General features: G+C 41.7%; 1 protein-coding gene and 1 pseudogene across 1 annotated transcript in view; one reads left to right on the plus strand and one right to left on the minus strand.

Moving 5' to 3' along the window:
• RPH3A (rabphilin 3A) overlaps window positions 1-20,772 on the minus strand; it is a 271,152-nt gene that overhangs the window by 196,320 nt on the left and 54,060 nt on the right. The gene's annotated exons all lie outside the window — the stretch shown is intronic.
• On the plus strand, window positions 15,350-15,902 carry LOC121475222 (annotated as a pseudogene).

The raw sequence follows: 20,772 nt of genomic DNA on the forward strand, positions 1-20,772 counted from the left end.
GTCCCATCCCAGGCTTCCCTGACAGTGCACTCCAAAGCTGGCTGCTCACTTGCTCACTGTCAGTATCTATCAGATGCTTTGCTTCCTTCTCGACACTTGGCACACTCAGCATTACATATGTGTTCATGATATGGGTTCTGTCCATCTCTCCATCATCATTGGACTGTGGGCTTCACAAGGGTGTGAACACGTCTGTTTTGTTCTCACCCTCAAATGCCGAGCACCCAGTACAGCAGGACCTTATTAAGCATTTGATAAGAGAAGGAGTGCCAGGCTCACTAAAGGACGTTCTCAAATTACTATGGCTTTCCACTAAGAGAGAGAGAGAGAGTGGGACCTGTCACACTGGGACGAGCGTGCTCCAGTCCACAGGAAACCCAGCCTTCTCTGCGGAAATTCAGTTGGCATTCTTATGTTTGCAAAAAGAGAAAAAAAGGAAGCAGAGTGGCTTGCAGCCCTAAAGTGGAGTTGGGGCAGAGTAGGAAAAGCCATAGAAGACTATGAGAGCTCCAGGACCTTGCAGTGTGGACCGCTGACCACAGGCTGCAGGGCCCTATCTCATCTGTCACAAAGAACTGCCATCCTTTATCTTCCAGTCTCTTTCCCTGAGCAGACTTCCAGGGATGAAGGACGAAGATGCTGTGAATATGCCGTGTCCGTCCCCTCCCCCCATCTCTTCAGTCTGAACACTCTCCTGACACAGAGTCGGCACCCAATCACTATTTGTTGAAAGGCTGCTAAATCCTGCATCTTCTCTCTTCCCTGCTTCTAGCCTGTTCTGCAAAACAGGTGAAAACCACTGGCTATGTCCAGACCCTTATAGATTTTAACAGGAGATAAGTCCAAACAGGAAGGAATAAAGGTGCTCCTCCTGACAGAAAACCCTCCAAGGCATTGACTTTGTTGTTGCAGACAGCATTTATTTTGTTATCTCTGCATTAAAGGCAGGGAGATCTTAGATAACCAAGGCAGATCAAGCCAAAAATATCCTTTCTTCTTGCCCTCATAGCCACACTTGTATTTCCAATTTCTGGTTCTTGGTTTTGAATTTTAAGAAAAACCCAATAATAGACTTGATCACCTGGACAGAAAAACTTGTCCTTCAGTTTCTTTACTTAATAACAATAATAATGGTTGTCTGGATGGCTACTTTGTGATATGCCAGGCCCTGTGCTATGCGCCTTGCAAGCTCCACATGCCATTGAAGCCAGGAATCATGAAGTAGGGATTGTTTTTATTCCCATTTCACAGAAGAGGTTTGGAGGGGCGAGCAGGCTGAGCAAGGTCCCTCAGGGAGAAAATCGTGGGCCCAGGCCTATGTAATGCCAATGCCCAAGCTCAATGCTGGGTCTCATTATGCTCGTTTTGTTTTCATTCTGACCTTTGACAAGAGCTGAGTCAGATCCCTCCTTCACTGTGAACAAGGCCTGTCCCACAAAGGGATTTGTGTCAGTCAGCCTCTGGAAACCACAGGGTTATTTTGCTAGACATAATTCTTTTTCCAGTTGCCTGACTTTGTGGGATCTTCACCAGAGTGGAACCATCTTTTTATGAGCCCATAATGAAGTCCCATCACAGAAAACCAGATCCCACTGCAGCTAGCAGTAATTGCTGAACTACAGAACCCCATGCAAGAGGAATCCAAACCTTGCAGGCTGGCTGGGACACATTCTACTCTTAGCAGGGCTGAGAAGTTACCGCCACCTGCTCCTCTTGTTCCTCCTCTTCCTCCCTCCCTAATACTGTCATTTCATTTCCAGCTGCCCCCTTTTTGTCCACCCCAGTCTCTTAGAACAGCTCACGGCAACACCAGGAAGTCTCTCCTGATATTTGCACAGAGTAGTTCCTTTTTCCCAGCCATTATTAACACTCCAGCAGTGTGTTCTAAGAAAGAGACAGGGCTGGAATTGTCCAAGTCATTAGAGCACCTGAATAATTTACTACTCCCAGAAAAAGAGCCCTTCCCCTGCACAATTTCCTCCCACACCTTCAGATTTCCTCTAAAGAGCTCCTGTCAGGGACAGGAAGGAATGAAGTGGCATTTGAGAGGAAGACCCTGGTTGGTTCTTATTGGTATCTAAAGTTATTCCAGAATCCAATTTTGAAATCAAATAAATTCACGTCAAAATTACAGTTTAATTTATGAGTTTAACTCTGCTGGAGAGAGAAGCAAGGGAGTGACTTGGTGAGAAAGCCCAAGGCAGCTTTAATGAATGGATGCAACTGAACGCTCTTCATCAATACTTCCAAAGTATTGATGGCTCTTCAGGAAAAGCCAGAAATGAACATGCAGCCTGGATGATGTTCTGAGGCAAGGTGGCAGGAAAGTGAGTTTGATTTATGAACATTCTGTTGGCATCTGTGCTAGCCTTGAACCTGTTTGCCCTCAGAACCATCTTTTCCCCACTCTGCTGTGTCACATGGACTACATTTCCCAGACTCCCTTGCTAACTGACTTCAGGTTGGTTCAGCCAATGAGAGACCCTGGTAGAGATCAGAGGATGGGAGGAAGGGAAAAGCTAGTGTATCTCTCCCTTTCTGCCTCAAGTGGCTTCTTAAGAAGTAGTTGCATCTCCTCTGTGGCTTCAGCACTGGCTAGGCAGGCCTGTCCTGGCCCAGCTGTCACCACGGGATCTCAGATCTTGGACTCTATTAACACTCATTCTGTCCCTCTGGTCTAGGGCTGACAGCAAGCTTTTCTGCATGGCTACTCTGGTTTCCTCACTATACCTGTTTAACCAATTCTTGCACTTAATTATCTCTTAAATACTCAGAGCGGTTTCTATTTTTCTAATAGGAGCTAAACTGATGCAATCACTGATACTGACCAATATAATTATACAAGATTTAGGAATGCAATTTTGCACAGAAAGCAATAAATACGTATGCCAATAATTCAACCCTATAGATACACAGAGAGCTGAAAATCGAGGCCTCCCAGAGATCAAGGACTCATGCACACACATATACACACACTTTTCAACCAAACTTTTCCATTCTTTGGAGTAATACAGTGAAAATAAAAAGAATGAGTTTTTGAATCAAGCCAACTTGGGTTGACCTGACTTCACAGGTCATGTAAGCCCCTTGAGCCTCAGTTCTCTCACCTATAAGATGGAAAGAATAATATGTATGTTTTAAAAGGCTGTCTTGAAAATTTAGAGAGCACAGTTCCCGGCATGGCGTTAACTGTTATGCAAATGTTGGTTCTTTTGACCAGAGAAAATTTTACAGTCACAGCAAATACATCCTGGAGGTAGCAAGCTACCTCTGATACTTGCTCTAACATTTCTGGTCCTTTGAGAACCTTCAAGGACAGGAAACGGTGCCCTCAGCCCCTTGGAAAAACCATGTTGCCTCTTGAGAAAATTCTAGAGATGAGTCATCAGGGGGGGAAAAGTTATTTCCTTTAACAGGGAAGTAGCAAGTTCTGCCAAATAATAAAACTTTGACACACGGAACCTGCCCAGTGTGGTTTTAGCTTTGACAGAGATGAAAGAAAGAGATTCAGCCAAGACACTTCTGCAATGCCATCCTATTGGAGTTATGGAGAGATTGCCACTATTTTACAAGTTTGGAAGCTACCCCCATGGGACCTTACTGCTCAGAATTCTTTAGTCTCTGGTTGCTGTGACAAAACTGAAAAGCCAGCCCTGACTTTCTCTTGTGATGTTTAAAATAAACCAAGGAAGGAAAGCCTCTGAATGAGAATGTTGATTAGGTCTTTAATTTTTTTTTTTCCAAATAAACCCCTGCTTATAACCTTCTATTGCCCATCGGATAAGGGATTATCCTGCTGCTTTTGTACCTCTTTTGTAGGAGCTTCTTATAGAAACACTTGGATAGCTGATCCTCAGAAGTATGGGATGAAACTCTTATTCTGATATCTTGAAGGATTCCTAGACAGGGTCAGAGATAACAAATCTATATCCTCTCTACCTACAGGTGTTCACAGGAAGGTAGCCTGGGAGGGCTGGTATAACTCAGGATACTTAAAAGAGAGGGAGAGAAAGGGAGGGGGGGTGGGGAGAGAGAGACAGAGAGAGACAGAGAGAGAAATAGATTGATTCTTCTTGGTTCTATTTTTCTGGAGAACTCTAATACAAAGCCCTAGTCTGTTGACCTCCAAAGACTGGGCCATTATAATTTTTGCCGTTCTTTAATTTGTAGAATTGTGAGGTGCCTCTAATTCCCATGCTGGTCTTTAGCTCATCAACTGATACTTCTTCATAAAGCTCTAGTCTGCCTGGGGAAAATGCAAAAGAGAACACAGACTTTGTTCCTCAATATCCATTGTTCTCTTCTTCCTTTAGTAAGAGGAAGAATTTTAGTAAGTGGAATTTTAAAGAAGGAATTTAGTAAGAGGAATTTTAACTAGGTATATAGCCACCCAAACTAAAGACTATCCTTCCCTTATAGCTAGCTGTGGCCATGAGAATAAGTCTGAGTTAATGAGATGTGAGCAGAAGTGATATGCGCAACTTTTGTGTAGTACATTTAAAAGGAAGAGACATGTCTCCATTTCCCCTTTCCTCCTTACCACTGGAATGTAGATGTAATGGCAGGAACTAGAGCAGCCATTTTAGACAATAGAATGATAACCATGAGTTTGAGGGTAGCAGAGCTTAAAAAAAAAAGTGCCTGCCTAGAACTCTATTGATCGGGAAACAACCACATCAATCCTAGACTGTATTCCCAGACATTTACTGAATAAAGAAATAAACAATTATTTCATTTTTAGGTCTCTCTATTACAGAAGCCAAAGCTGTATCTTAACTAATATAGAGTCCAAGCAAGTATTGGCTCCTGCCAAACGCTTCAATCTCCACTTTTCAAAGTCAGACACAACCACCCACTACCTTTTTAATCTAGTAATCATAAAAATAAATGACTCATGGCTGGTGGCTCAGAAATTAGAACAATGTCTTAATGCCAAGATTTGTTTTAACAACCAAACGTGTACATCTCCCCTAGTGGTTGATTAATTGCATTCATGGTCCCAATTCATGACTTCCCAGTATCCCTCAAGAGGTGGAGTCTGCTTTCTCAGCCCTTAAATCTAGGTTGGCTTTGTTTTGGCCATTAACATGAGCAGAAGTGATGATGTGCTAATTCTAAGCCTATGCTTCAAAAGACTTTGTGTTCCTCTGTTCTGTCATAGGACCTGTCAGCCTGAGAACAAGGCTGAAATAGAGGTTTAGACATTAGGTAAAGCAGATATCATTCATGCCACTGAAGACCATCCTCTTCACTTCCCTTCCAGCTGATGATAGACAGATGAGAACCCAATCAGGATCAGCCAAGCCCTTCCCAGACCAGAAGAGTCACCCATTTAGTCCAGCTTAAATTGCCAATCCACAAAATCATGAGCTAAATAAAAAGTTGTTCTTTTAATCCACTAAATTTGGAGGTGGTTGACTACACAGTAATAGCTATTATTCACACAGCTTTTATTCTATGTGCTGTTCAAGAGCTCAGAAGCAAAGAGTCAGAAGGTTTTGGCTACCTGCAGATGGATGAGTAAACAGATACCACCTTTTGAAAAGACTCTTGGTAATATCTAACAATATTTTAAATGCATACACCCTTTAATCCAGCAATCCCATTTCTGGAAATAGATCCTACAGAAACAGTTGTGCATATACTGAAATATATACATATATATACCAAAAATTAACATTAAAGCATTGTTTATAGTAACAAAACATGGGAAGTAATCCAAATGTCCATCAGTTGGAGACAAATAAGTAAAAAAAATTGTGTAAATAAATGAGTAAATAAATTGTGCGGTAGCCATACAGTACAACCATGAAAAAGAATGAAGTAGGCCTTTATGAGCTGACATGGAAAACTGTACAAGATAGATTAGTGAAGAAAAAAAGCAGTATAAAAATATGTTTAATATTATCTCATTTATATAAATTATGGATATTGAATATATGTGTATACATTCAACAAAATAGGTTTATGTTTATAGAAATACTTTAAAAATCTGGAAGTAGACCAAGCAAACTTTTAATAGTGATTGGCTTTGTGGAGTTTAAGTGGATTGGGGGATGGGATGTCACTTGTTACTCTATTTCTTTGTGATTTAGATTTATTTATAAGAATGGGTATTAACTTTGTAATTTAAAAAATAATCACTGGAAAAACTTTTAAGCATCAATGGCCACAATGAACTGGTGGCAATGGATTTGTAAGAGTTTTTCACCAACATTTTTTTAACCACAAGCCAGCTTTGTTCTTAACTATTATTTTCAGGGCCACTGCTAATTCATATAGCCTTCTGTGCAAATTTAGAAAAGGAGTCCTTTCTCCGATTCCATACAGTTGATAAGCAGAGTTTGGGCTGGACTTAAACCCCCATTCACCTCTCCCCTGAGTAGTAAGCATCCTGCACAACCATACTTAGCAACACTGGTTATCGATGATGCATTGCTGTCTTTGGTGGATTTGGATGAAGTAGGGAAGTTGAAATAGAGAGTAGAAGAAAATTTCTTACTCCTTTTTCATTGCTCATGACGCTACTGAGAAGACAAATGTCTGCATATGAATCCATGTTGGTGTTTTGTTCTGAACCCAAGAGAATAAAAGCCATAAGGATTTCTGAGAGGGTGAAGCAAGGATGATTCCTTCCTCCACCAAGCTCCATGACATTCATCTCTTAGCACTCTAGCCAGTGCTTTCTCAAACAGTTCACTTTGACCAGAAAGAATCTTGCATTTGATGGGAGGGTGGAGGGACTGACTCTGATTCTCCCAAGACTCAACTATGAAGAGAGAAACTAGAGCAGCCTGGTTTTCACACCCTTAGGTGCCTGACTAGACTGTAGCAGTGAAAGATGAGAGGCTTGGGATAGCCCATACCATGAGTAGGAGTCAAACTGGGAAGCATGAGCTGGTTTCAAAGGTAAGGAGAGTTGTTGGCTATGAAAGCTAAAGACTGTCCAGGGAAGAAAATTCAGAATATGGTCACCAATACAGTGGATAAAACAGAGCTGTGAGAGGCAAGGCTTTCAGACATATCCTCCACTGTCCCTGAACCATTAAAATGCCCCAGCACCACACAGCAGAGAAAAAAAAGACATAAGCTATTAAGTTTCGTTTCTGTCTAAAACAGTGGCAAGATAATTTCCTTCCAGTGACCTACATTGTGACTGCAGCCAAGGCTGAATCTGCAGAACCTGACTCCCAGCTCAGGTAAATGCAAACCACTGGAGTCGTCTGATATATCAGTGCTTGTTCCATGTGAGTAGCAAGGGGGCTGGTTTGCTAGTCTTGAACCTGATGCTTTTGACTCTAGGTTCACTTACAGTCACCTGACTAGAACATGGTTTTGTGCCTTTGCAGTTATTGTAACTATACAAAAGCTGCATATAGTATAGTAGCAATAACATAGTAGCTTCCAGGGAATCTGATGTTTTTAAAATCTGCATTTATAAAAACAGTTAAGGGTGATCATTTGCATTATAAGATGATGATGCTTCTTTTTCAAATGAATTCACAACTGGGTTCCAATAAATAAGTGTAACCTCCTTATGCAATTAAGCTTTTGTTTATAGACCATAAACTCAGAGGATGAAAGAAATTTAAAGAAAGACTACTAATAGCCAAAAATAAGTAAACATTTAAATGCAGGCAAATACTATGCCTGCATTAGTGCCTGGGTGGCTCAATCTCAGTTAAGCATCTACTTCCAGCTCAAACTATGATCTCAGGGTCCTGGGATTGAGCCCCTGAGCCCCTGTGTTGGGCTCCCTGCTCAGTGGGAGTCTGCTTCTTCTTCTCCCTCTACCCCTTCCCTCCCCATTGCTCGTGCTCTCTCTCTTGCTCTCTCTCTCTCAAATAAAGAAATAAAATCTTTTTAAAAATAAAATAAATGCAGGCAAATAGTAATAATGCTATTAATAACAAAAACTTATAGAATGTCTAACTTTATGCCAGGCACTATTCCAAGCCCTTTATGTGTATTTATTCATTTAATCTTTATAACAGGGCAGCCCCGGTGGTGCAGCGGTTTAGCACCTCCTGCAGCTCAGGGCGTGATCCTGGAGACCCTGGATCGAGTCCCACGTCAGGCTCTCTGCATGGAGTCTGCTTCTCCCTTTGCCTGTGTCTCTGCCCCTCTCTCTCTCTCTCTCTGTCTCTATGAATAAATAAATAAAAATAAAATTTAAAATAATAATAATAATAATCTTTATAACATTTAACCTCTGAGATGGGGATAATTATTACCCCATTTTACAGATAAGAAAGCTGAGACACAGGATGTTAAGTGATTTGTCCAATTGTAATAAATAGAGCAGCCAGGATTCAAACCTGCATGTACTGGATCTGATAAGTCAGTGGGATATTATGGCCTTCAGACTCAGGAGGTTCAAGAATTCAGATAGGATAGCACTTTCATTGCTGACATTCCCTGTGGATACAAGTCATAAGGAGCCATATCCCCATTTCACACAAGTGGAAACATTTGTTCCTGGATTTTAAGGAAGGCCATCCTAGTTTGGATTCCTTCAAAAACAAAACCTGAGGTGAACAGTTGGATGCAGAATTTATTTGGGTGGTGAACCCAGTAAGAGGAATGAGGGAGTAAAACAGTGATATGATGAAGGAAGAACAACTTGCACTTGGGTGGCTCAGTCAGTTAAACGTCTGCTTTCAGCTCAGGTTGTAATCCCAGAGTCCTGGGATCCGGCCCCATATCAGGAGAAGCATGCTCTCCCTCTCCCTCTGCCCCTCCCTCCTGCTCATTGTCTCTCTCTCTCTCTCTCTCTCTCTCTCTCTCTTTCTCAAGCTCCCTATCTCTCTCAAAGTCTTTTTTTAAAAAGCTATTAAAAGTATGTTAATGAACCGGTTATCTCTGTATAACTAGGGTTCAACTTTGCTGGATAGCCTCTAATGAACTATGAAGCATGTGCTTCAAATGGATAAATTCTGGGGAATTTATCCACCTGCTCTTGTCTCCTGCTGACTGACGGTTACACCTGGGAGTGTTAAACTCCCGGTCCCTCCAGTCTGTGCATAGGCTCAGCAGCCTTCAGCACTATGGAAAAGAGCTCTGAGGCAGAAAAGCATAGAAATGCTGCAGAATATGGTGGGGTTGTAATGCTCCCGGGGCTGTGGAGCTGTCTGTCCCTGTGGTGCTGAAATCAGGTAGGCAGAGGGGGTATAGTGCAGAGCATGAATCTCCTCTCCTACAGTGACCAGTGGGCAACCTATCTTGCTGCCATTGCTCCAAAACTGAAAGTTTCCCTCCTCTGCTGTAGGTCTCCTGAACAAAACGAGTTTTTAGGGATGGACATGTGACCCAAGCTTAGTAATCAGAGGCCTCCTTTGAGCTTTTCTTCCTTGTGATGAAGACAAGAAAAATTCACTAAAACCCAAACCCTTGGTGAGCCAATCCAGCAGCACTACTTGCATAACTCCTCCAGACCTCTGATTAACTATACAAGGAAGCAGATTTTTTTCCAACTATCGCATCCAGGAGACGTGTTCCCATATTCTGCATCCACTTCCACATACCTGGGCATCCACTCCACATACCACAACTATAGACATTTCCTTACTGGCTTCCCTGTATCTAGTCTGGCCCAATCTTCAACCTACCACCAAAGGCTACTTTCTAGAGAGAGAATATGATCACCTGTCTCCTTTGTAAATCTCCCAAATAGATCCCTACTGCCTTACATGACATAATCTGAACTCCTTGTCATAACTTACATGGTCCTGCCTTCTCCCTTCCTGGTCTGATCTCTTCCCTTTCTTTTTTTTAAGTTTTATTTATTTATTCATGAGAGACACTGGAGAGAGGGAGAGAGGCAGAGGGAGAAGCAGGCTCCATGCAGGGAGTCTGATGTGGGACTCAATCCCAGATCCCGAGATTATGCCCTGAGCCAAAGGCAGACACTCAACCACTGAGCCACCCAGGCATCCCAGACCTCTGTCCTTTCTTATCTCCAACCTCACTTCCTCACAATTCCTCCATATGTACTTTATACTTTTATCTGTAAGCCACTTAAACTCCCAGCATTTCTCTTATACTTCTGTCTTTGCACTTGCTGTTCCCTCCACATGAAGTGTTTTGATCTTTCCATGCAAATTTTTCAAGACTCAACCCAAAAATTATTCCCTTCAGGAACTGCTGGTTTGGGCTTCTCAGAACATGCCCCACAAACTTCTTTCCCCATCTCCAGCTAATAAGTCAACCAGAATCTTCCAACCTTCTAAACAAAATGAATTCTAGGGATGGACAAATGACTCAAAATTTGCAGAGGCCTTCCTTGGGATTTTCCGTTAAAACTAGTGAAGAAGACAACCTCTTTCTTTGGGTTATGATGTTAGACAGATGTGACTTTACAGCTGTTGGAAGCCATGTTTCAAACCACATGGGAGCACTGAGCCTTTATTATGAAACTGTGAGGCCAATACACTCGGGCTATTGGTCTGGACTCATGTTTTCAAGTGACAGAAATCCAATTCGAATGTATTTAAGCAAATAAATAAGGGTTTTTGGGTACACATTATTGAGAAATAATATTCAACTCAGCTCAAGAATGGCTGAATTCAGAAGCTTAATCAATAATCACTCTCTTTCTCTCCCCCCCCCTCAATTGCTTAGCCATTATTTTCTGTGCTTGGCTTCACTCTACATGATGGTGACCTCCACCCCCACATTCATTCTACCAGCTTAGCAATAGTAGAAAGCATATTTCTCTCTTTTATCCTCATTTTATCAATCCTAAAAAAGTCTTTGATTGGCCAGCTTGATCATGTGCCCATCCCTGTAGCTGGGGATTCAGAAAGAATGGGTTATCATGATTTACAACCCTCAGGACAATGGAGCAGGAGTTGGCAGGGACTATGGCCCATAGCTCAAATCTGGCCTGCATCCTGTTTTTATAAACAAAGTTCTATTAGAATACAGTCACGCTCATTCATTGGCATATTGTCTATAGTTGCTTTCATGCTATGATGGCAGAGCTCAGCAGTTGTGAAAGGAACTGTGTGGCCTGCAAAACCTAAAATAATTACTCTCTGGTCCTTTACAGAAAATGTTTGCTAATCCCTGCCATATACAATGGGAGAAGAGTGAGTTCCCCTCTTGCTTGGAGCAAAATCCAGTACTTCTTATCGGTTGTGTAACCTTAGGCATATACCACCTCTCTGACCTGACAGCTTCTTATCAATATGTTGGAAATAGCAATACTTCTTCACAGAGGATAGGTGGATGGATGAATGGATGCATGCATGCCTGCATGGATCCTTTGCATTCAGGCAAAGAATCTCATCCTAAAACTTCTTTGTCTAGCATTAGATTCCTTTGGAGTCATATTTAATTGGGGAAATGGTTAATCTGGAATAAGTTGAATAGGAGACAAGCCAGGAAAATACTTCTTTACAAAAAATAGAGAGCTTAATACAGAGTTACAACACAATAAGAATTCAATAGACGAGAAAAAAGTTAGTAGAAACCCAAAGAAAGCAAAGCTTCCCTGCTGAATGAAAGAAAGCAAAGTAAATAACTTTGTAAAGGTACAGACTGACTTTCAGCACTTTGTCCTCCCTCCTCCCTACTGAGATCCTAATGCAATTATGTCTCAATCAGAAGAATGCAATTTTGTCCCCATTGTGAAGAGAGGAGAAGATGGTCCCTGCTTTGATGTTCCAACACCTCATGGTATTTGGATATAGCTGCAGAGAGCCACTAACCCAGAATGCAATGGGTTACTTATTTTGGTGGGGGAAGGGGAGTTTGTTCAAAGCTACTGTGGAAACAAAGTGTTTTCATTTTAATCAGAAATACTTCCAGAATAAAAAAAAAAAAAGAAATACTTCCAGAATAACTCTTTCCTAATTGCTTACAGAAGGTAGCACATCCACTTTTTAAAATCTTTTTATTTAAATTTAATTTAGTTAACATATAGTGTATTATTAGTTTCAGAGGTAGAATTTAGTGATTGATCAGTTGCTTATAACACCCAGTTATTACATCAAGCATGCTCCTTATTCCCATCACCCAATTACCACCCCCCACCTCCCCTCCAGCAACCCTCAGTTTGTTTCCTATAGTTAAGAGTGCGTTATGGATGGGTACCCGGGTGGCTTAGTCAGTGAAGCATCTGCCTTCAACTCAGGTCATGATCCCAGTGTCCCAGGATTGAGCCCCACATCAGGCTCCCTGCTCAATGGTGAGTCTGCTTCTCCCTCTGCCTCTCACCCTCTCATGCACTCTCTCTCTCTCACTGCTCTCTCTCTCAAATAAATAAAATCTTTATAAAAGAGAGAGAGAGAGAAAGAGTCTCTTATGGCTTGCCCCCCTCTCTGTTTTCATCTTATTTTCTTTTTCCTTCCCTTCCTCTATGCTCATCTGTTTTGTTTCTTAAATTCCATATGAGTGAAGTCATATGGTATTTGTCTTTCTCTGACTGATCTATTTCACTTAGCATAATACCCTCTAGTTCCATCTATGTCATTGAAGATGGCAAGACTTCATTCTTTTTGATGACTAATATTCCATTACATATATATATATGTGTGTGTGTGTGTGTATATATATATATATATATACCACATCTTCTTTATCCATTCATCCGTTGATGGACATCTGGGCTCTTTCCATGTTTGCTATTGTTGATAATGCTGCTGTAATCATTGAGATGTGCATGCCCCTTTGAATCACTATTTTCGTAACCTTTGGATAAATACCTAGTAGTGCAATTGCTGGGCCATAGGGACACATCGACTTTTAATGGAGCATTCTGAAGACTGAACAGGAGACAAAACTTTAAATGTCACATCTGCTTCCTGCAAAGAACCTCTTACTCTTTCTGGGACTCAGTTACCTCATCTGTAAAACGGGAAGACAACTCTGCACTTCTGTGATGATCCTCCCCATAGACATAGGCCAAACTGCGTCTCTAATTAATATTTCCCCCTTTTGAAAGAAACACACTATTTCCTGAGACCTAAATAGGAATCCCAGAAGCACATTTACCACCACTTACGATGGACCAGGCTCTCTGCTAGGTGCCCCCAACACATTGCCTAGCAAAATCCACCCACCCACCTGAGAAAGCAGGTGCTGTAATTTTCCTCTTCTTCAGATGCAGGAACTTACAGAGGCTTACAGAGCTTACAGAGCTGCTCTGCCTTCCCCAAGGCCATCCATCAAGTTGATGATAGACCCAAGATTTGAACTTAGGTCTGTCTGACTTGAAATCTCTCATTCCTAACCATGTTATACCAAAGAAAACTCAAGCACCCAAAGGCTAGAAAAGCAATTTACAGTCAAATGATTTCACGGGGAAAAAATTTGGTATTGTACCCCCAATTTCTCTATAAGTGTGTGATTGTTTCAAAACCTTTTTCTAAATATGTAACAAAGAATATTTATCTACTGTATAAGATGCGAGTGCTAAGAACAGCGTTTGGCAAAAAGTAAGTGCTCAGCAAGGATTAGCTGTTCTCCATACCAGCATCTTCTTCTTCCTCCTCAGAACCTGAGTGGAGAGACCATGAGGCACCAGCAGGTAAGGAGCAACTAATCTGACCATCGAGGCACCACCCCTACAGTAACATAATCTATTAACAAATTGATCTTGCCTCAATATACCAAATACTTAACAGCCACTCATGCAGCAAAACATTTGTTTTCTTTAGAGCATTTTGCTGACAAACAAGTCACACAATCCATCAGCAAATTCTCAGACACCAGCACACATTCAGAATCCAAACACTTCACATCACCTCCACAACTAACACCTGGGAGCACATGGTCATCTTCTTATACCTGGATCCTCCTAACTACCTCCTAAACTGATCTCTCTGACTTTACATAGGTATGCCTTGCAGTGTACTCTCAACACAGCAGGTGGTATAATCCTGCTTTTTTTTTAATTATTTTTTTAAGATTTTATTTATTTATTTATTCATGAGAGACACAGAGAGAAAGGCAGAGACACAGGCAGAGAGAGGAGAAGCAGGTTCCATGCAGGGAGCCCGATGTGGGACTCGATCCCCGGACTCCAGGGTCATACCCTGGGCCAAAGGCAGACGCTCAACAACTGAGCCACCCAGGCGTCCCATAATCCTGCTTTAAAAAAGAAAAGAAGAAAAAAAAGGAAAAAATAAATAAATAAATAAATAAATAAATAAATAAATAAAAGAGAAAAGAAAAGAAAATCAGATCACATTACCCCTTTGGTCAAAATTTTCTGGAGATGCCCTACTTCAGCTCAGACAGAAAGTCAATGACTTTACAGTGGTCTACAAAGCCCTATGCAGTCTGCCCCCATAATCTTACCAGCTTCACCTCCTCCCACTCTTCCTCCTGCTCCCTATGCCCCAGCCACGCTGTTCCCTGAGCACACCAGGGAGGCTCATATGTCAGGGCCTCTGTACTGGCTATTCCCTCTGCCTGAAATGCTATTCCCCTTATCCACACAACCATTTCCCTCTCCTCCTTCAGGTCTTTGCTCAAAAGCCACCTTCTAGGCATCTGACGCCCCAATTTAAAACTGCAACACCCTTGTCCAAGCACCTTCTTTCCCATATTTTCTTTTTCCATAACAATCTTTGCCTTCTAAAATCTCTGTACTATTTATTCATTTTATACTGTTTATAATTATCATAATATTAGTTCCTTAAGGGCAGAGGTATTGGCTGCCTATTTTCCCCAAATATCCCAGAACCTAAAACTATGCCTGAAATATGGCAAAAGTAATCAATATTTTGTGTCTTGAAAATGAATGAGGGATCCCTGGGTGGCTCAGCGGTTTAGTGCCTGCCTTTGGCCCAGGGCATGATCCTGGAGTCCCGGGATCGAGACTCACGTCGGGCTCCCTGCATGGAGCCTGCTTCTCCCTCTGTCTGTGTCTCTACCTCTCTCTCTCTCTCTCTCTCTCTCTCTCTCTCTGTCTTTCATTAAAAAAAAAAAATGAATGAGTGAGTGAATGAACAAATAGGTCTTTAAATGAGGCAGAAGACGGAAAGGAGAACAAATGTGCATGGAAATCACACCAGATAATGCAGGCTCTCCAAGGCCAGAGCTTCATGTTCTCTCTCAGGTCCCTCACCAGCCTTCCTACCTACCTACCCATTCTGACCTTGTAGTTATGGACACAAATACAAGGAGTGACTGGTTTTTAAAATGAAAGTTCCAGTTTGGTTGTTTCTCAAAAAGAATTATCATATGATCCTGTAATTCCACTTCCTGGTATGTACCCAAAAGAATTGGAAGCAGGAACTCAAAGAGAGATTTGCACACCCATGTTAATGACAGCATTATTCACAATAGCCAAATGGCGGGAAACAATCCAAGTGTCGCTCTTCCCCCGAGCGGCCTGAAGTGACCTCCGGAGATGGTTCGCTACTCGCTGGACCCAGAAAACCCTGCAAAATCATGCAAGTCGAGAGGTTCGAATCTTCGTGTTCACTTTAAGAACACACGTGAAACTGCCCAGGCCATCAAGGGTATGCATATTCGAAAAGCCACCAAGTATCTGAAAGATGTCACTTTGCAGAAGCAGTGTGTGCCATTCCGTCGCTACAATGGTGGAGTTGGCCAAACAGTGGGGCTGGACACAAGGTCGGTGGCCCAAGAAGAGTGCTGAATTTTTACTGCACATGCTTAAAAATGAGGAGAGTAATGCTGAACTTAAGGGTTTAGATGTAGATTCTCTGGTCATTGAGCACATCCAGGTGAATAAAGCCCCCAAGATGCGACGTAGAACCTACAGGGCTCATGGCCGGATTAATCCATACATGAGCTCTCCCTGCCACATTGAGATGATTCTTACTGAAAAAGAGCAGATTGTTCCTAAACCAGAAGAGGAGGTTGCACAGAAGAAAAAGATATCCCAGAAGAAACTGAAGAAACAAAAACTTTTGGCCCGGGAGTAAATTCTGCATAGAATAAATGCAAATAAAAAAAAAAAAAAACAATCCAAGTGTCCATCGATGGATGGATAAACAAAATGTGATTTACCCATACGATGAAATATTATTTCAGCCTTTAAAGAGGAATAAAATTCTGATAGTACAACATGGATGTACCTCAAAAAACATTACGCTTAGTAAAATAAGCCAAACACAGGACAAATATTGTATGATTCCACTTATTTGAAGTACCTGAAATAGTCCAGTCCATAGAGGCAGAAAACAGAATCCTGGTTCCCAGGAGCTCGGGAAGAGGAGAATGAGGAATTATGGTTTACTAGGGACAGAGTTTCTGTTTGAGATTATGGGAAATTTCTGGAAGTGAATGGTAGTGATGATTGTACAATACTGTGAAGATACTTAATGCCACTCAACTGTATACTTACAAATGTTTAAAATGGTAAATTGTATATTATGAATATTTTACTACAATAAAAAATAAAGGTCCATGTATTCTATTGCACTCAATGTCCCTGGTATCAAAGGAAGGTGGATCTATAGCACTAACATACAAAAATACCAAGATAAAAAAAATACTAAGATATAATTTTTTTAAAAAGTCAAGTGGTTTTATAATATGAACTAATTTGTATTTTTAAAAATGAAAGATGAGGGACATACCTAGGTGGTTCAGTTGGTTAAGCATCTGCCTTCAGCTCAGATCATGATCCCAGGGTCCTGGGATTGAGCTCTGAGTCAGGGTTACTGCTCAGGAAGGAGTCTGCCTCTCGCTTTCCCTCTGCCCCTCCCCACAGCTCATGTTCTCACTGTCTCTCAAATAAATAAATAAAACTTTTATAAATAAGTAAATATGTAGAAATGAAAGATGAACATATATTCATTAAGTCATTCAATCCATTCATTGAATGATCTTATTATTTACCATATATAGATAGAGAAAGAGAGAAGGAGAGAGAGAGAGAGAGAGAATCTTCAGATCTTGAGCAGCTTCTGTGTGCCAGACACTGTAGCACACACCAACATATAGCACTGAGAAAAAGACAAAACTCCCAGGTCCCATGTAGCAGCATTCTTGTCAACAGTGTTACCTCTAGGGGTGAGGAAAGAGGTTTTCTTCCTCTTTGTCTTCCTGTACTATTTGAATTCTCTTACCATGAATATGTGTTACTATTTTAATTTAAAGGCTATCTTTGTAAAAAGATATATATAAAAGGGGATGAGCAAGCTCCACTTCTGGACCCCCAAATTATTCCTCACTGTGCAAATATTTTTCTTGGCCTCCTCCTACCCAATCTGATAAGAAAATCTTCGTTCAACAAAAGAAGGAAGATTTCTAGAAAATTCTAAACCTTCATGAACTTTCATTCATAGAATGCAGACAAGATATCTGACCTCATGGAGCTTATAATCCAATGAAACATCACTCAAAGAACTGGTGCCCAGTTGCTATAAGAACTTGTATCAGTGAATGCAGTCTTTATTACACACGGGGAAACTGAGGCCCACAGATATGGTGTGACCACCTCAGGTCACAGAATTGGTTAGTAGATCCATTTTTTCACCCCATCATTCCTACAGCCTGCTTCACCTTAGAGCCAGTATTAACACAAGTCAGAAAGTCTTACCAAGGCAGTGGATGGAGACCATTGTTTACATAATTTAAAATGGAAACTGCCAGGAGCACCAAATAGCAAATCTCATTACTCTCAGAGATGAATTCGCAGAACTTGCCAACTCTAAAAGGGAATGAAATGGAATGTGGCACTTTCTGAAGGCTACCAAGAGATCTGATATACTCCACGTTAAAGAACCACCCAACTATACATCATTGGTTTTAAATTTCTTTGAACAATCAACCACCCTGAATTTTGAATCAGGAATTTCATATCTGAGAATGTCAACTAAGAAAACAACCCTAAGTATAAGGAGGGGGGAAAAAACACTGTGCATATTATGCATATAGAGAAAAATGAAAACCAACCTAAATGTCCATTAACTGAGGGATGGATTAGCATGTTGCACTCAGTAGAACATTATTCAGCCATAACAAATTGTGTTTATGATACATTTATATTATGAGAAATATTTATGTCATCGAGTGAAGTAAAAAAAAAATAGCAAATAGAATTGCACACATACACAGTAGTGACTGCAGTTGTAATGGATTAAAAACTAAGCACATAAAAATACCAGCGGGAAATACACTAGACATTAATGATGGTTGTCTCCATCTGTCTCCATCTGGATTTTCCAAATTGCCTACAATGATCATAGACATATTCCTTTCAACATAAAAGAAAACTAAATTTCTTTTTTAATATGTTGTATAATATTGCAAAAATATATAGCCTAGGCTTCCCCCCCAAAATGAGTCTTATATTCTGAAGACTGATAGCCATAATAATCACAATGACAAGTCACATTTATGAAGCATTTGCTATTGTGCCAGGCACTCCTCTAAGCACTTGACTTTTATGAACCCACTTAAATCTTTGCTCACTCACTCGGCTCCACCTGAACTACTCTCCTTGCTGTTCTTCAAACTCTGATGCCACAGGGCCTTTGCACTTCCAGTCCCTTCTGCCTGGAATGCTCTTCTCCAAGACATACATCCACATGGCTCACTTTCCCAGGTCTCTGCTCAAATGTTGCCTACCACCTGACCTAGCACGGTATACTCTCTTCTTCTCTAGCCCTATAACTCCACTTTATTTTTCTGCATGGCACTTATCCCATCTGTCATATTATGTAGTTTACTTGTTCACTGCCTGTCAGTCATCCCTCACCCGTTAGAACATCTCTCTGGAAAATGAGTGAAAATATCAGTGAGGATGACAGAATATGAGAGACTCCTAACTCTGGGAAACGAACAAGGGGTAGTGGAAAGGGAGGTGAGTGGGGGGATGGGGTGACTGGGTGATGGGCACTGAGGGGGGCACTTGATGGGATGAGCACTGGGTGTTATGCTATATGTTGGCAAAATGAACTCCAATAAAATAAAATAAGATAAAATAAAAAATAAAATAAAATAAAATATCTCTCTGGATTTATTCACTGCCATCCCCAGCACAGAGAATAACACACCTATCACATAGTAGATGCTTAATAAAAAGTGAATAAAAGTAGCAATCCTATGAGGTATTATCCCCATTTTACAGATTACAAAACTGAGACACAAATTCTAAACTACTTGCTCAAGGTCATAGAACCGGTAAGTGGCAGAGCAATGGTTCAGATATAGACAGTGTGGCCCCAGAACCTACATTCTTGAGGTAGAATTATAAACACTTAAGAGTACTGATGAAATAGAACAGATTTTAAAGAGATACCACCAGGAAAGACAGGCCAACAGAAGCATAACTTTCATTCATTAAGCATAAAATTTAGGTCTTTGAGCCAGAAAAAAAAAAAAACTGGTTTGTGCAAAATGTAATATACCAAGACTCCTTGATTCTTGGCATATTCTGGGCTCAGGAAGAATCAAAGCTCATGTCTGGCTAAATCCACACTTCGGAGCACTGCTGTGGCCCAAATGAATCAGTAGTTCCCAAAATTATGGGAAGCATACCATGCAGGGTTAGCAAAGAGCCCATTTACAAAGTGATGTCCACATTGATGATCAGGACCGCCCTGTGCAAGCTGGAAACTGCCGCCAGCCTCAGCAACCAGGGGGGACAGAGACTGCATCTGTCTTGTTCACAGCTGAGTCCTGGGCCCCTCCTGGGGCATCCAGCAGGCAATCAGCCAACAATGAATATCAAAAGTAGAATGAATATTAGAGATGAGGAAATGGGAGGCTCAGAGGAGACACTATTTTTCCCAAGTCACTCACCACTAATAGGCAGCCAGTTCCTTTGACTCCAACCCCAAGGAGTGTTGTTTCTCCTGCAGGACAAGGACAATTCAAACTGTCAGACCTCACTGCACACTTGAAGATTTTAAGGTGGTGAACTGGGAAGCTCCCTGAACCTGTTTGATGCCGCTGCTGCGATGGCCACGGAGGGCAGAGCTCAGATAGCCCAGTAGCTATGAGGACTGCGATTGACTGCCAGCTTCCAGCTGCTGCACCTTCCAGAGTCGCCAAAGACCGACTTTCCCAGGGCTGCTCCCACCCAATGACTGTGCATGGCATGAGTGGCAGAGCTGGCCACTGGTACCAGACACAAGATTCCTTGAGGGACAGTCCTCACTCTGGGGCTCTCCGTCGGCCTGGCCCAGACCTCCCAGCTGTACTGGGATCTCAGGCTCTCCCCCGCCCAGCCCTCTTTCCTGTCCCTCCTTTTCCACAGCTGTCAGACCCCTCATCGCACTCTATTCCTGCTCCCTCTCCTTGTCATCCTTCACAGACACTCACCCCCATAATTCTCACCTAACATCTGAACTGGCACAGATGGATTCTCATATGGAAACCTGATTTATCCAACAGGCTTTCAAAGGATTCTGGGTGATCGTGGAAGGGTGAGCAGTGTCTCCCCCCCACAAAGATGTCTATGCATCAATCTGTGAGACTTGTTAAAGAGATATCTGTGAGGATATGTTACCTTATACAGCAAAAGGACTTTGCAGATTATGATTAAGGTAGAGATCTGAGAGCGGAAAGAAAATCTACCTTGGGTGTTCTAGGTGAACCCAGTGTAATTACAAAGGCCCTTCTAAGAGGGAAGCAGGAGGTCGGAAAGAGAGATGCTACATTGCTGGCTTTAGACATGGAGGGAGGGACCACAAACAGTCTCTAGTACCTGGACAAGGTACATGATAGATTTTCCCACGAAGCCTGCAGCAGGAACCAGCCCTGCTGACACCCTGATCTGAGCCCTTAATTTTAGTAAGATTCATTTCAAACTTCTGATCTCCAGAACTGTTAAGAGAATAA

Source organism: Vulpes lagopus, chromosome 14 (assembly GCF_018345385.1).
Source record: "Vulpes lagopus strain Blue_001 chromosome 14, ASM1834538v1, whole genome shotgun sequence".
Taxonomy (NCBI): Eukaryota; Metazoa; Chordata; class Mammalia; order Carnivora; family Canidae; genus Vulpes; species Vulpes lagopus.